Raw genomic sequence first — 17,277 nt, 5'->3', positions numbered from 1 at the left:
TTCAGCTCCACTATCAGTGCTACTCTGCTATCGTCAACTTCTACCCCGTGCTTGAACTTTGTCTTCATATTATCTTGTGGTTTCATTGGCTACAAACATTAGGATGGACGTCAGTATCGTGCGACTTATTGCTGCCGTGATTCCAGGTAGACGATATATGGCCCATACTGCATAGGGACTGCAGCAGGCCTCAGCTTGCGGCAGTTGTAGCATCCTCCCAACTCAAACCATATCAAAATGTTGGCCGTGGTTTGTATCAGGTGTCCTTAACATCATCTTCTTATTTATGTACAAAAATGTGTCTAGAAATGCAGATGATCTTTGCCTCATCGCATTTCTGTAGGTCTTCAGAAAGCATGTATTCAAGAAAATCTTACCTTTACTCTGCAGATGAACCATGTTTGATTTCTTATGAGAAGAATGGCCCAAACGACTCAAAAAACTGCTAGAATGCAAGCAGGGGAAAAATAAATTTCTTCCCTTCTAGAGAGGAACATGAGGGTTTGTTCATTCATTAGGTACCCAATGAACCCCAGATCGAATATATATATAGAGAGAATGAGGTTTAAGTTCGAACTAAGACAAAAATCCATTTAAGTTTTACATTTTAGGAATATATCCCACTTCTCATGTGAGTGTCAGATCGAATTAACTCTGGAGTCAGGGCCAGTCCACTGTCAGCTGTACAATTACTCCCATTTACAAAGAATTGAACTGCAGATACTTGTGGAGGAACAATTCCATGTGGAATCATCAAAGCACCTTCAGCTCATATTCCAGCCCAACGCTACTCATGAAGAAAAACACGAGGAGATAGCCTTTCTGCATTGGTTAAATGGCTCTAAATAGTGTCACCATGCCGAATAGATTCCAAATTTATGTGGCCCATGAGTCCCGTGAAGAAACCTAAAGACGGACAATCTTCTCAAAGCTCAACGTCAAGTGTTGGTACCATCAGATCTGTATAACAACCAAAGACATGAAGAAGACGCCCTTGCCCACACATCTGGGTCACTACTAGTGCCTGATAATCACATTTTGACATTGCACCAACCCTACAACTTTTTCGATACTTATGAATTCTAACCTTCAAATACTTATTTGTAAGCCCACGTTAGTGTTTTTCAATGAGATTCTTATATATTGTCGTAGTAACCGGTAGCACCAAAAGCATCTGATACAAGTTTTACTGGTGCCAATCGATCGCTAGCTCTGTATCATCCAAAAGAAAAGCTTCTTTGCACAACCAAAGTTGGAATACCTCAAAAAATCCAAAAACTACATGGCTTTCAAGGCCTAGCAGGATACAGTCAGATATTTATCGCTGCCTATGTGGCAAAATCTTGCCCTTTTGAAACAACTTCTAAATAAGAGGCCTTTGCATGGTCAGCCAAAGAAAATCATTCATTTGAGAGTCTAAAACATGAATTTCCATCAGTGAAGTGCTCGCCCTCCGAGATTTTGCAACAACCCTCCACAGTTAATAGTGATCCATCTAGAGTGAAAGTGGGTGGCATACTGCTTTCTTCAGCCATGCCCTTCTTCAGCAAAATGCTTCCCCCAACACTTTGGATCAGTTCAGCTAATAGGAGAGACCTTGTGCCATGGTTCTGATGGTTAAAAAATGGCACTAATACCTTATGTTTCAAGCATTTATCATGTGCACTAAGCAATTATGCCCTGAACCAAATTGTTATTAGAGCTACCTGATATGCAAGGTGAGTTTTCTCACTTACTTGCCAAATTCATGAGTTATCACTTTTCCATCCAGTACATTAGGTATCAATTTCACATGAACCATCAGAATCAGATGTGGAGTTGGGTATTTACTCGCTATCAATGCGAGGCAGACCTAATAGATAGCTATCAATTTCACATGAACCATCACAATCAGTCATGGAGTTGGGTATCAACTCACTGTCCATGTGAGGCAAACCTAGTAGAAATCTAACTTAAGGTGGAGAGAGGTCCCAATGTGCAGTATTTGATCCAAAAGTTATACAGGTTCATGACACTATTTAGCCTCTAAAAGAGCAACTAGAGGAAGTTGGGCCACGACCTGACCTGCCTATTGGGATTTCAACCACTTTACAGTGAAGGAAGCTGATGATCACAAGGCAAATCTAGCAACTAATGGAGATAAAGAAGCAAAACGGCAAGAAAAGATAATAGAAAATGCCCAAAGGGGTATTTTATTAATTCTCCCCATGTATAAGTACGCTTTTTCTCCCTCATTCACTTTATCTGGACATACTCTGGCAAGTGACTGGCCAGCAGGACAAGGCATTTTCAGAATCCAGGTGGTTCAACCTGCTTGATGTAAGTTTAGCGAAGTTTTCATTCAATATCTTCTCTTGTTTACATAGAAAAATGCCTTATCCTGGCAAAATATAAGGATCTATGCTTGAGAGGAAGCATCAATGGCTCAATAGACTTGCATTCAGTTTTAGAAATTCATATTTCCATTTTCCCAATATTATCTATTTCCCCTTTAATTCTATCACTTTCTCACTCTAAACATCTGTTTTCCTACTTTCTCTCTCTAGAATCAACTTTTTCTCTCTCTATACCTTCATTCATATCTCTAATATTTCCCCCAAAATTTCGTAAGACGCCCACCATTTTAGCCTTCAAATACCATTCCAGACTTCTCTTGCACAATTTCTTCACTTTCTCTCTCTATCTCCTCATTTCAACAACTTTCTCTATGTAGAGAGTTTTATTTATCTCTCTAAAGCCTTCTGCTATCTCTCTCTAGATCCTCCATTATTCCTTACCTCAAAACACAAAAACAAATCAGGAAAAAAATCATTTTTTACTCTATAAAATCCGAGTTAATATAACCAATTTATAGTGATTTGAAAATTTCAGAAATCTAAAAAATCTCTAACTCTTGTTTTCATCAATTCTAGTGGTTTATGTTGCAACTTTATTTCTACAAAAATCTATAAAAATATATTTTCTATATAGGGTGAGTAATTAAATCAAGAAAATTAGTTTATATGTATTTTAGTGCTTTCCTAGTATGTATCTTTCAATTTAGATCATAAAAATCATATAAATTAACTAAAAATCTAGAATAACCCCATAAGCTATATTTTGGGTTTTTAAACTCATTTCCTTCATTTCAAGCTTAATAAAATTTCTGAAGTTAAATTTCTGCCTCTTTGTGGATTAACCTCTCTGTAGACAATTTTCAAGAAAGACAATGACAAAAGCTTCTAGCATTTGGGTGACAGTTCTAGAGTTCTAGCAAGGCGTTTGGTATCCGAGTGGCAGACAGGTAAAGCTTTTAGCTGACCGAATCTACATGAAACTGGTCCATTTGTAATTCTCTTTCTTATTTCCTTGCTCTCTATACGTATGAATTTATGTATTCTCCCATTGATCCATTCTTTATTTATCTTGCTATCTTTTTTATCTTCTATCCATATATGTATGCATGTATGTCATCTCCCATAAACTCATTCTCTACTCATCTTTATCCCTTTCTTCTTTGATATATCTATATGTATGAATCTATTGCATCTCCCATCGACCAATTCAACCAATTTCTTCCTCTATTTCTTGTATGCTCTCTCCATGTATTTACAAATCTATCTTATCTCACGTTGGACCTTTCTCCACCCGTCTTCTTCCTCTCTTTGTCTTCTACTTTCACACCATATGCATCAATGCATATTTTTTTCATCCTCCTCTTTCCCCCCCAATTCCTTATTCTACTTCTTGTTTGATATCTCTCTATGATTGAAAATCAATATTGTCCCCCATGTACCCAAATTTCCACCCATGTTCTTCCTTTCTTTGTCTTCTCCTATATCTCTATATATATGAATCCATGTATCGATCGTTAACTCCTTTTCCACTCATTTTTTTCTCTCTCGTTCTGGAAAAATCTATAGTGTCTCATATTAACCCTTTCTCCTTCTTATTCTCTCTCTTTTCCAATCTCTCTCTATGTATGAATGTACTGTGTCTCTTATTTACCCATTCTCCACCCGATTTCTTCCACTATTTCATTTCACTATTTCCCCATATTACTCATTTTCTTGTTCCATTGAACAGTTTATCCAAATCTTACTCAATCATCATATTCTTATCAATCTCGCTTTCTTGTAGCATATCTTTTTTTTTTTACATATTACTTTCTGCTATTCTCTCTTTATTCCTTCAAATCTAGCTTCTTTAAATATTACTCTATTTTACTCCCTATCTTTCTTTTGTCAAATTTGACTCTCTCATTCTTTCTTTTTTTTCTTACTCCCGATCTTATTTAGTACAATATCTTTTATGCCCCCAATCCTCTGGTATCTTGATTCATGTGTATCTTTAATGTAGCAATAATGTCTTCGACTTCTCTCTTTTTTCAAAATTTTAGTCTATTTTTTTATGAATATTATATCTTATTTCATTTCTTTATTTCCGCCCATGTCACTCTATTTTCCTATATATCCTTTAGTAGTTAAATAATACTCCATTTTACATTCTCTTTGTTGTCCCAATCATACTGTTTTATTGTTTTTCTGAGTAATTTATAGCTTTCTACCCTCTCTTAGTCCCTATATTTTGATGATTTAATTTAATAGATATTAAACGAAATTAATTAAGTAGTCGAATATGTAGTAATATATAGACAATTATATATTAAATAGAAAATATGTTATGGAGTATATTAGGGGTAACAATTTTATAATTAAGGTAGAAACCCAAAAAGACAAGGGAAATTGGTCCCAATAAGGGTTGAAGGGTATAAATAGCCATTTGTATTGTTTTTTCAATGACTTTTTGAGCGTCTACTCTCTATCTCTTTGAAAAAGCTGTGATCTCTCTCCTCAACTGATTAGTTCTTGAAAGTTGTGGCTGGTTGTGAACAAATTCAAGGCTGGTGAATCTCATCATCTGCATGTTTGGAAATTCTGATTCTTCAAGAAATTCCTGGTTATATTGTTCCATATTTTATTGATTGAACAAATCATTGATAAATTTTCAGGCGCCTATTTCTTGATTTTTTAAAATGATTTGAAGATTCTTGAAATTCAATGATTTTAAGAAGTTAGAATCTCAAATAGAAATTTAATCATTCATAATTTGAACAATCGATTTTGATATTCCATTTCTTGAAATCTAAATAACAAATCTAATTGAAATCAATGTGTGAAATCAATGCTAAAATCTAATTGAAATCTTGATTGATATAGATTAAAGATTAAATCACTTTTAATACCAAATTAATTGATATAAAATTGAATTCGATTTTCAAGTTTGCTATTATTCGAAATCATATAACAAAATTTCTTTGACTTCTTGATTTTTTAAATTGATTTGAAGATTCTTGAAATTCATAGATTTTAAGAAGTTAGAATCTCAAATCAAAACTTAATCATTCTTAATTTGAACAATCGATTTTTATCTTGGATTTCTTGAAATCTAAATAACAAATTAATTTCGGTTACTTGATTGTGTGAAATCAATGCTAAAATCTAATTGAAATCTTGATTGATATAGAATAAAGATTAAATCACTTTTAATACCAAATTAATTGATATAAAATTGAATTCGATTTTCAAGTTTGCTATTATTCGAAATCATATAACAAAATTTCTTTGACTTCTTGATTTTTTAAATTGATTTGAAGATTCTTGAAATTCATAGATTTTCAGAAGTTAGAATCTCAAATCGAAACTTAATCATTCTTAATTTGAACAATCGATTTTTATCTTGGATTTCTTGAAATCTAAATAACAAATTAATTTCGGTTACTTGATTGTGTGAAATCAATGCTAAAATCTAATTGAAATCTTGATTGATATAGATTAAAGACTAAATCACTTTTACTACCAAATTAATTGATATAAAATTGAATTCGATTTTCAAGTTTGCTATTATTCGAAATCATATAACAAACTTTCTTTGACTTCTTGATTTTTGAATCTATCGACAGCTTTAAATCGATTTGAATTCATTGATAATTCAAATCAGTTTTGAATTTGATTTTAAAATATTGGAATAATTTCAAGCGCCGTAATTCTGACTGGTTTTAATAAATTTCTTGAAAATCAGTGTTCTTCAGATATAACAAAGTCAATTCAAAATTTATCCATTCATCATTTACTTTTGAATTTGAATTTTAATTTTGTATTGTATGAAATCTCAATAACTATCCAAATCAATTTCTTGAATATATATTACTTTAGATCTTCAAATACAATTGATATATCTTTATTACATTTGATCAGATTTGATACAAGTATTTGATTTAAGTTGATATCATTTAATCACATTGGATCAGAATTGATACAACTGTTTGATTTGAATTGATATCTCCTAAATCACATTCGATCTGATTACTCTAACTGCTTTATTTGAATTGATGTTTGTTAATCACATTTGATTTGAGTTAAGACAATTGATCTTTTAATTTTGATTCATCTGATTGTCTACTTTGAATATTTCTGATATTAGTAAACATCAATTGATCTCATCTGACTATCTTATCACAATTGAGCAGATTTATTACCAGTTGATATTATATTAGATTTTGATTGCATTTGATTATATCTTTTGGTAGTTGACATTGATTGACATTTGATACACTGTTTGTGACATGAAAGTGGGAAAATATAATTCAGAAGAAAACTAGGGTTAGGGGAAAAAATGACCTAAGGTCAACAAAGATATTGTCATCATATTATCTGTCAGGGAAGTGCACTAAAGGGAGGATGATCACATCCACTTGAACACGGGAAGGAGGCCAGAGACATGAGGATTTCGTCAGCACAGAGTGGACTTAGGGCGAGGCTCAGAACACAGCTCGAAGCTGAGAAGGCACTCGATTGAGGTCGAGGGAGACGTTGGCACCGAGCAAGTGTTTTAGTGTGTGATTACTCGAGATCAGTGCGAGTGATTATACATCATGAACAGTTTTTCTCACTTTGCATTTGCCAAAGTGATTAGTGGAGCCAGGGCGACTCCTCGGGCGAGGCGCAGCTGCAGTAAGGGCACATTAGTGCCTCGAAGCAGGGTAAAAAACTTATTATCCTTTGAGTGAAGTACAAGGAGTTAAACGAGGAATTCATATAAATAAAAAGGATGTGGAACTAATTCACCCCCTCTTAGTTCAACAGATATGAGGTGGACTTGCATTATTGATAAGCCTAAAAAATGCACGTAAAATATGTCATTGTTTTGGGTTTTAGACATGCAATAAAATTTATAATTTCCCTTAATCACTAAATATGCATAAAGAGCAAATAAGGGGTCAAACCACAGGGAGGTAACAAATGAGATTTTTTATCAAATTTATATAAATTAATTCAAGAATGAATTAATTTTGCAATTAATAAATCTCAATTATCCTTTATAACATTCTATAATTAATCAAAATTAAGTAAAACTTAATTTTGATTTCTAATATTTTGGTCAGAAAATTCTATATAGATATTATATTTTAAGCTTAGATTAATTCATATTATATTTTAAGCTCATATTTTAAGCTCATATTTTAAGCTCAGATTAATCTGAGCTTATATTTTAAGCTCAGATTCCCAATTATTATAAATTTTAAAACAATTTTATGAATTGAAATTGGGAATTAAATAATCAAGAAAAGGATTTTAAATTGGAGTTCAAGATAGATGAGTTTTCGATTAAAATTTTATTTTTAGGTTTTTTAAATATTAAAGTAAATTCCTAAACAATAAAAATCTAAATCTAGAGAGAGAAACTAAGCAAATCAACCGAGAGAGAGAAAGTGAAGAAATTGGGGAAAAAGATGAAATCCGACCCTAAATAAAAAACCTAATGAAGCAGAAATATTTTAAATTGATCTAGAATTAAAGATAAAAAATCAGATCTTGGATCAGAATCAAAACAAAGTGCTAATTTCAATCAAAACACACTTCTATGGCATGTGCATTCCGCCCATGCCTCGGCGTTTTAGAATCGTTCAAGAAGATTGTTGAAATACAAATCAGAAACTTACAGTTTTGAGTGCAGAAGCAATATCTGTCGACTTGGAGAACCCCTCCTGTGTCCTTCCTAGCCTATTGCTTGGGGGAGAGCATCCAAAAAAAGTGATTTTTGCCCTTTTCCAGACCTCCATTTAAAGATCCAACCATCTGGATTGTAGAGGGGGAAAAGATGAACCTACCCTCAAAATTTCAGCCCAACTGGACATGTAGATCTCAAGATATCAAGGTTTTAGTGAGAAAAAATCTGAGCCGTTGGATTTATTTATCTCTCCTCCAATAAGCTTGGAAATGGTGCGTTTTGATTGGCTAGCATGATTATTTCTTGTTTTCCGCTTTCTCGGATGACGGCCTGACACGTTGTTGTGCACGTCGTCAGCCCGCAATCATTGGCAAGTGATTTCGCCATTTGAACTGCTAGGAATGCTCCACGTCACCCTAAAATAATAAAAACAAAAGAAAAGGACAAAAGATCTTTTTAAAAAATATATTTTTTTTTATTCTCTTAGCTGCAATCTTTGACCATTCTTCTCTCTCTCTTCTCTGTTTTATTTTAAGGACTCTGCTACACGGGCAACCGGTTGCCGCGACGGAATCTCGGGCAACCGGGACACGTGGCAAAAAAACCACGTGTCCTGCCCTCATTGGAGGTTCTTAATCCTCTCTTTCTCTCTTGGGCAACCGGTTGCCCCCGCGGGAAAAAAATTTGGTGTCTCTTTCTCGCCCCGTCTGGCTTCTTTTCAAAAAAAAATTGCCGCCCCTTTCACCTTGTCGAGCTCTCTTCCGTGCGGCCCTCCGGCGAGCCCTGCGCACTCTCGTTCGTCAGTTGTTTCTACGCCAAGAATTTGATAGATCTGAGGAAGAACGATCGAGCGAGCTTGCGCTTTGTTCGTAGATCTCGCGCTGTTCGTACCGCGTTCGATTGTTCATCTCAGTATGTCGTCCGATCTATCAGATCCGGACGGTATATGTAGGGTTTATTCATGGATTCTGTCATAGGTGTGGTGTTTTCTTTGATTTATCGTCTATTTGGCGATTTTGCTTCGGCGCTCGTAGAGAACATCGCGGGGAGACAGGTTAGCATCCGAATACAACTCATTTTGCTTCCATTTTCGTTACTTCTGCGTTGGGTTTTTTGATTTGTTTGTTGGTTTCGAGGAAAATAGAAGGATTTTTTTTCCCCAAGTCTTGTCCGGTCTTTCGTACAAACGCTGGTCTTCGTCATTCCAGGCTTCGTCACAACATACCCATCAGAATCCAGCTCCAACTGCCCATCAAGAAACTTTGTCGCAGGCTCATGTCCGATGGCAAAGAACAATCCAGAGACGGCCAATTCCGATCTCTCCCCAGTGACCACGTTCTTAAGCCTCAGACCGCCCAGAGGCCCTTCTAGTGTTTATTCTGTACTGAATTGTTTTTGGTTTTTCTGTTTGCTTGTTCAGATCTGCAGCAAGGAGTGCCATTCCCATTCAAATGGGTTCTCGACTCTAGATACCTGCAAATGATTCCGTCATCCTCCCTATTACCCACTTCAATCTGAAGACCTTCTCTGACGAAGTCCGCTTCTGGGGCGATGTAACCCTCCTCTTGTGATTCCTTCCATAGTTTCTCAAATGGCAGCACAATTGATGATCTGCATGGCATGATCTATTATTTTTTCGACGTCATTTGAAGTTCCTCTTTTCCACGGGCAACAATTGCCGCGATGAAAGTCAAGCTGTGGAAGAAATGCGGCACTTCTGTTGAATCCATGCGGCTAGAACTCTATGATCACTCAGGGATCAAGATCTCTGATCTCTCTGACGACTCGAGACCTCTAGGGTTCTTCTCTCCTCCGGATGGGTGCTGCTTTTCTCTTTCTATACCTCTTTTCATTCTTCCTCCTCCTTGATCTGTCGTGGTTTCATCTACTCCCGGTTTTGGTCTGATGGCAGGTATCGGCTACACATTGTGGATCTTGATCCATCGTCTTTAACGTCTGGAGGGTGGCTGGAGGACACATCCCATGTACAGAAGTATACCATTTCTGATGAAGCTTACAATAAACTTGGTGGTAAGCGTATGGAGTATTCATAGTGGAGTCAAATACTTCATGGGTTTTCTCTCTTATTGGAGAACTGATTGTTGGAGCCAAGTCTCAGTATCATTCTAAAGAGTCCTTTGTGAGTAGGAAAAACTTACGAACTGTTTCTTTAATGGGCGGGGGTGGTTACTCCTCTGACTCATTTTGTTCTCTCTTTCTCTTGCTAGTGTCTTGTAGCTCTGATATATCCTCACCGGGATTGTAGTGCATTCCTCTTTTTTACCTCTGGATTTGCATCGTCCTGGTAGTTTTCTTCTTGTAATATGAGGGAGTAGCATTGTGAAAACAACGTAGTAAAAAACAAATACTCTATATATTTTAAAACAAGTTGTTAGGAGGAGGATACTAAACAAAATCATTGCAGGTAAGTCCAGGAAATTTCGAGAGAAGCTGGCTACATCAGGGAGCGTAACATCTGGCAAAAAAGTGACATTTCTTTAGCTCTTCGTGCTGCTAATAGGTTCACATTGTTATTTACTGGTTAAAGTTGCACAATTCTGTGTACCAGTTGCACAATATGTGCAACGGATTCCAAAGTTGAATGATGCAAAAATCTCTCTCTCTATCTCTTATCGGCTTGATTCAAATTCCCTTCTTTGTTCAAACTCCCTTTCTGCCTTCTCTCTACTCCCTTCCCTCTCGTTCTACACTCAATCCTGATCTCTTCCGCTCCCAATCCAGCTACCTTTGAAGATGCTTACACAACTCGGCTATAATGGTATGTTTTATTTACAATTGATGACTTTGGCTAAAAATGTGCCCCTCTCGAGTTGAATGCTGGGTAGTGAGTCCTTTTTATTATGTTGAATTTCAACGAACTCATATGCGAACACTTTGGATGGTGGGTACAAAGTTTTATATCACATGGAATCCACGTTAATATTTTTTGAACTTAATAATGCTGGGTAATAATGTAACGTAGATGTGTTTAATGTTGGAGAGTTTTCATGTGCAGGGGAAATCTTCGTTGGGGAGTTTCTAACAATTGATTATGGGGTTGGAGTGTTCAAAAGTGACTTGGATTTCTTTCTTCAGGTATGATTGGTTTCCTGATGTTAAAAACAATTGAAGCTACTGTCAAGCGGTAACAGAATTTAATTAAAGGTGCATGTGTCCATATATGAAAGACTTAAGACAAAGGCGAAGGCGACGGCGAAGGCGAGGGGCGCCGAGGAGGAGGCGACGGCAAGGCGGGCAAGGGTGGAAGCGCCGTTTACTTGTTCTGAAGCAGAGCTGATAGAGACAAAGGCTCACTTTATTTATGTAATTCGATGCCGGCCCGTGGGGCTAACCTTGTTATCTCTATAAATAATTGTTCTTTAAAGAAATCTCCGCTCTCCCCCCAACTAGTCCCACTCAAAATGAGAAAGAGAAATCAGTAATTGATATTGTAACACGCAATCATACGGAACATACAGTTATTACAATAATGGTGGTCGAGTTAGTGGGAGAAGGAGACTAGATGTGCTATCTTGGCTCCTCTTCCTTTGGCGACGTAGACACTCGGTGTCCTCGATCAACGCCGCCAAGCCGACTTTGCGTGCTGCTAGCGTTGTCGTGACAAAGTTGGGCCTGCGATCGCATAGTTTCTGATGATTGTCAAATTCTTCTAGACTTTGATTCTCGGCTTGAAAACATGAAAATGTTGAGCCTGCGCAATATGTTTATAAAGGGTTAGACCGTAATGTAAAAAAAACCGGGCAATTATATTGAAATTAGGAATTATCTATCATTTATAAAGATCAGAATGTTTGCAGATTTAACTGAGAGATGGTGGAGTCGAAAACAGACGGCATGTAGGAGAGGAATGTGGTGTACTGTAGGCACATTTAAAGTGAAAGACAGTGAGGGAAAAAAACTGCAAGAAATATGTACACTCCAAGAGAAACCTAAGATTAAGTTTGCTGTCACCTAATATAAAATTGCTTGAAAGTGACGAATCGCAAAGAAGTCCACAATTTTATCAAAACGAAAAATAAACTTAGCGTCCAGGACAAATATATCATCTGAAATCTGACGTTTCGGTGATCGCGCCCGTCAAAAGACCGTCATCGCCGTAAACATATATATGAGCAAGTGAAGGCAAAAATCTGTGAAAATTATGAACATTGCAATGAAAACCCAAGATTTGGCTAGCTGTTTCCCAATACAAAATCGCTTGAAAACGACAAATCACACAGAACTCCAAGTTTTTCACAGCATTTATGAAATAAGATGGACGAAGAAATAGAAGCATAACAAACAGTACCTGCGTAATAGGTGATGACGGAGTTGACTAGTAGACAATCATACTCTTGTACACGTTCTGGTGTTGTGCCCTTTCTGCCCGCAGCTAGAGCAAGTGATACCCCTCTGCTTCGTTTTGCTTTGCAGCTGCTCTGCCATGCTTTTGTAGCGCTTGTTCCCTATTTTGGGTCGTCCCTTGCACCAAGCCCTCAACGGATTTCTAACAATATCTTCCTCTAAATCAAATGACGCACAATGTGACATATGTAGGTTATTTTCAATAGTTTCACCCAAAACAATCATTGATGCCTTGTACAGCTGAAATGTGCTCTCGGTTCCAATTGAACGGTGTAAAACGGGCTTCGTCAGAGCCGTTAGTTTAGACAGACGTTGATCTTCGAACATTCCTTGTTTACCCCTGACTTCAGTGCTAGGTCGCATAGCCAGCGCAGTATCGATGAACGCAGACTGAATATCCACTATTTCACAGACAGATTTCCAGCGACGATTAAACATTGATACAGGGCATGATAATATGTTATTGTGGCGAAAACAACACAGCATGTGCTTGCATACTATATCGAGCCAAATCGCCTTCCTATAGGAGCACATACTTTGCTCAACGGAGCCAATGGATATCCTCACAACACGAAGTTTGTTTGGAAAATCTTTGTGACTGATAAGGAAGTATCCCTCACCGTTGGAATCATCTGCAACGCAGGTATATGAAAGCGACATTCCTGATTCAGTTTTGAGAAGAGCCTGGGCATAATTTGTTAGTGAAGAAAGGATGTCATTAATTAGAGGATCCATTGATGATGGGGAGAACTTGGTGGAAAGCCTAGCTTGGGACAACTTCTCTCGCGACCTTGTTTCGACTGCATCGAATCCATCAATAATGCGTCATAGAGACGAATTCGACAGTAACGCAGATTTGATTTGACAGTTCACCATCTCCTGGCATTACGTAGAAGACACACCTGTGACGAAGTGGTCATGTGTGTATGCAAATGCCCACTGCTTCTTTTTTCCCTCGAGAACTCAAAGATACGATTCTGCCGCTTGCCATTTCGACTTCAATGTTGAAAATTCCATCTCGAACTCATCAACGTCTTCAATGGAGCTGGCCCTCCAGAAATCATTCATGAATCCGCTGAGATCGTCCCTCAAAGAACTAGCTAGAGCACGAGTGATATTTTGGGAAATGTGGAATCTGCACAGTAGGTGGATTGCACTTGGCCAAATGTCCTTAGTAGCTCGGGCCAATTCCGCATCGCCATCTGTAAACAAGACGATGGGATCGAGATTCCTATATGATCGAAATTGTTGAAGAGCCCAAGAGTATGACTCAAATTGCTCATTGGACAAAAGACAACCAGCAGTCAACACTGTTAAACCGTGGTTATCGATCACTGTGAACAACACCAAAGGCATGCCAAAGCGATTCGTCTTGTATGTAGCATCGATTTCTAAAACATCGTTGAACTGCACATACTTTTCTTTGCCATTACGTGAAATCCAGAAAATTCTCTCCAGGCGAAGTGTGTCATCGTTCAATTGGAAATTGAAGGACCAACCGTGATTGGACTTCTCTTTCAATAATTTGACAAATTCGTTAGTCTCATGAGCTCTACTAGAAGATTTTTCCAACAAATTCTGAATGTCTCTGCTTGTCCAAGTAACTACGACATCTGGGAAATGCTCATGCTCTATCAACGACTTGATTTGAGAGCAATTGAGCATGCCAAGTTCGTTTAACTCTAGCATTTTTGTTTTCACTTTCTCCGAAATGAAGCGACTTTGCTGCATATGGGCCAATTCAACTTCAGTAAAAAGATCGTGATTGTGCTGATTATTTATCTGATACACTTCATAGACACCCAATGCTATATTTAAACGCAGCTTAATTACGAATGGACACGGACATTTCAATGTCCTCCTCTCTCTTTGGAACTCTGTAGAAACTGAGGATTGTTTCGTCGGTGCCTAACCACCGCGAAAACAAAGAGACCTAATGAATTTCAGGTGCTTGGAACTCTTCTGACCAAAGGGGCATTTGGCATACTCGGCACACTTCTCACGTGCTTGCTCGAGTGTGTCAAAGACGTCTCCAACAGATATTGCCTGAGTTTCTAGCGAAGCCAAAATCAAGTCTCTATTTCTGTTCAAACTTCTTGGAACACCATTGGATGATGCAAGCCAAACGGAACAACGTTGATCCATGTTCTATATGTTACAAAACTTTCTGACTATCAATACAGATCATGTAGCATGGCATTGACGGAAATCAGTCACACTGAAACGATTCTTATCAGTGAAAAATAACTTCAAAAAAAAATCATTATTGCTGAACAAGAATAAATATTCGCTAAGAGAAAAGAAGATACAGAAAAGGGTACGAAACAGATATTTATAAGCTCAGAAAATAGAATGAAATTAAGATCAGAAAGCAGAATGAAATAGCAGGAGAAGTATTGATAAGCACCTTCCGAATGCTAATGATATTTTCTCTAATCACTCTGGTCTATGTCTTCGTTTGGCGCAAAGAACATCAGCAAGATTACTTAAACCAGGAAGTAGGAAGTTCAGTGAATAATGGATCTTCCCCGTACGGATCTCACTATCTTGAGGGTTCTTGAGCTGCGCACAAGAGGCCGTCAGTCATTGATAACTCGGATCTTATTAATGAGTCCACACCTGAAGTTTCTAATGTGGGAATAGAGCTTCATGACGCACTTGTAGAAGGTCGTGATTATATACTGCTGCCTCAAGGAGTTTGGAAGCAATTATATGGATGGTATGTAGGCGGTCCCATATTAGCACGGAAAGCTATAAGTTCTGGTTCTTGACAACCTGAGCTGGCCATTGAAGTCTACCCTTTGCGTCTTCAATTGCTTATGATGCCAAAGGGAAATCGTGCAGTTATTAGAATCATTAAAAAGGAAACTATGGGCGAACTTCATAGAAAAGCTTGTGAGATTTTTGATTTATTATCGGAACAGGTCTCCATTTCGGACTATTATGGTCAGCACAAGCATACCCTAATGGACAACATGGATAAAACATTTGACGATTCAAATATACAGATGGACCAAGAGATTCTTGTGGAAGAGTACAACGATGGATCAACACACAGCAGATGCATGAGTTATGTGCAGGATAATGGGTTTGTAGATAAAGATGCCACTCACATGCTTCTAGAGCCCAGTAAGTCAAGCTTATCAGTTGCTGGAGGTTTATCCGCTAGCAAAAATTTCTCGAGAAGCTGTAGTTCAGAGCTACGTCAAGGCCAGTACCTGGCGTCTCCTGGCAGTGACATGGATAATTCCTTGGGAACCGACGGCATGGGAACACGTGGAGTTACTGGTCTTACTGGCTTACTAAATCTTGTCTTACTAAACTATGGGCTCCTGGCCGCACACCTGTTTCTCCTCGGCCATTCGAGACCAAACTTGCTCGGTTTGCACCTCAATTTAGTGGCTATAGTCAGCACACTTCACAGGAGTTTCTAGCATTTCTTCTTGATGGACTTCACGAGGATCTTAATCGCGTGAAGCATAAGCCGTATATAAAAACTATTGATGTTGATGGACGACCAAACGAAGAGGTCGCTGATGAGTTCTGGGCAAATCATATTTCACGCAATGATTCAATTATTGTTGATGTGTGCCAGGGTCAATTCAAGTCAATGCTGGTGTGTCCTGTTTGTGACAAGGTCTCAGTTACATTTGATCCATTCATGTACCTGTCGTTGCCGTTACAGTCGGTGCATAGTCGGTCGATGACTGTCACAGTCTTCGCCAGTGATGGAAGTGCACCTCCTACTCCGTGCACTGTGAGTGTGCCTAAACAAGGCCGGTGTAAAGAACTAACTCAAGCTATAAGCATTGCTTGCTTTGTGAAGAATGGAGAAAGGATATTGCTTGCTGAGATACGTGGGCACTTGATACACCATTTCATGGAAGATCCATTAGTCTTGTTATCCACCATAAAAGATGATGACCATCTTGCTGCTTATAGGCTTCCTAAAAAGACGGCCGATGCTGTTTATCTTCAGTTGATACATCGACATGAAGAGTGGGAATTGGGAAGTGCTGCTGGCTCTGTTGTTTGGAGACCTTACGGCACGCCACTTGTCACATCAATCATAAGAAATGATGCAATCACAAGGGGAGATATCCAGTCGATTGTTCAGAAAATGCTTTCGCCGATGGTGCGTTCACAAAAAAATACCACAAAAGTGAAACCAGTATCCGGAACAGAAGGAATAAAACCCAGTGGATCATGCTCAGACTATGCAAGTATGAGTGATTCGTCAAGTGAAGATCACCAGACACCAAGTCCAGAAATTCCTTCTAAATTACCTCTCCACATGATTGATGAGAACAATGTTTACATTGATCTGTCAATTGCAGAGGAAAAAATAGTCAGGGCACCTTCTTCTTTGTCTTCTATACGCGTTTTCATTGATTGGTCTCGGAAGGATCTCCAAAACTATGATACATCAGTTCTGGAAAATTTACATGAAGTTCTTAAGTATGGGCATGTCGCTAAGAAGTCCCGTAGCAAGCGTCTTTCATTGTATGCATGTCTGGAGGCGTTCCTGAAGGAATAGCCCCTTGTCCCTGAAGAAATGTGGTACTGCCAGTGATGCAAAGAACAGAGGCAAGCAAGCAAAAAACTAGATTTGTGGAGACTACCAGAAGTGTTAGTCATCCATCTGAAGAGATTCTCTTACAGCAGATCAAACAAGCCACAGCTCTGATTAAGAAATCAAGAAAGAATTTGATTTTTTTTTTTGAAAAAAAAATCAAGAAAGAGTTTGATTGCTGATCAACTCCAGCCAGCTTAGCATGTGAATCATCACGTGACTGATCATTCACACCTGCTGAATGGCACATTCTTCTCTTCTTTTCATGATAGCTTCTAGGGGGAACTTAATTAATGTTGTCCTGCTCAAAGACCAGTTAGTATCTAATGGGACATTTTGGGAACTGCCTT

At 37.9% G+C, this 17,277-nt stretch overlaps 1 pseudogene; it reads left to right on the top strand.

The window, feature by feature from the left end:
- The first annotated feature begins 9,672 nt into the window (after positions 1–9,672).
- LOC144706010 (ubiquitin carboxyl-terminal hydrolase 5-like) lies at positions 9,673–17,041 on the top strand (annotated as a pseudogene).
- The last annotated feature ends 236 nt before the right edge of the window (positions 17,042–17,277 follow it).

The sequence above is a fragment of the Wolffia australiana genome, chromosome 7 (assembly GCF_029677425.1).
Source record: "Wolffia australiana isolate 7733 chromosome 7, ASM2967742v1".
Taxonomy (NCBI): Eukaryota; Viridiplantae; Streptophyta; class Magnoliopsida; order Alismatales; family Araceae; genus Wolffia; species Wolffia australiana.
This window is presented reverse-complemented; position numbering and strand designations above follow the sequence as displayed.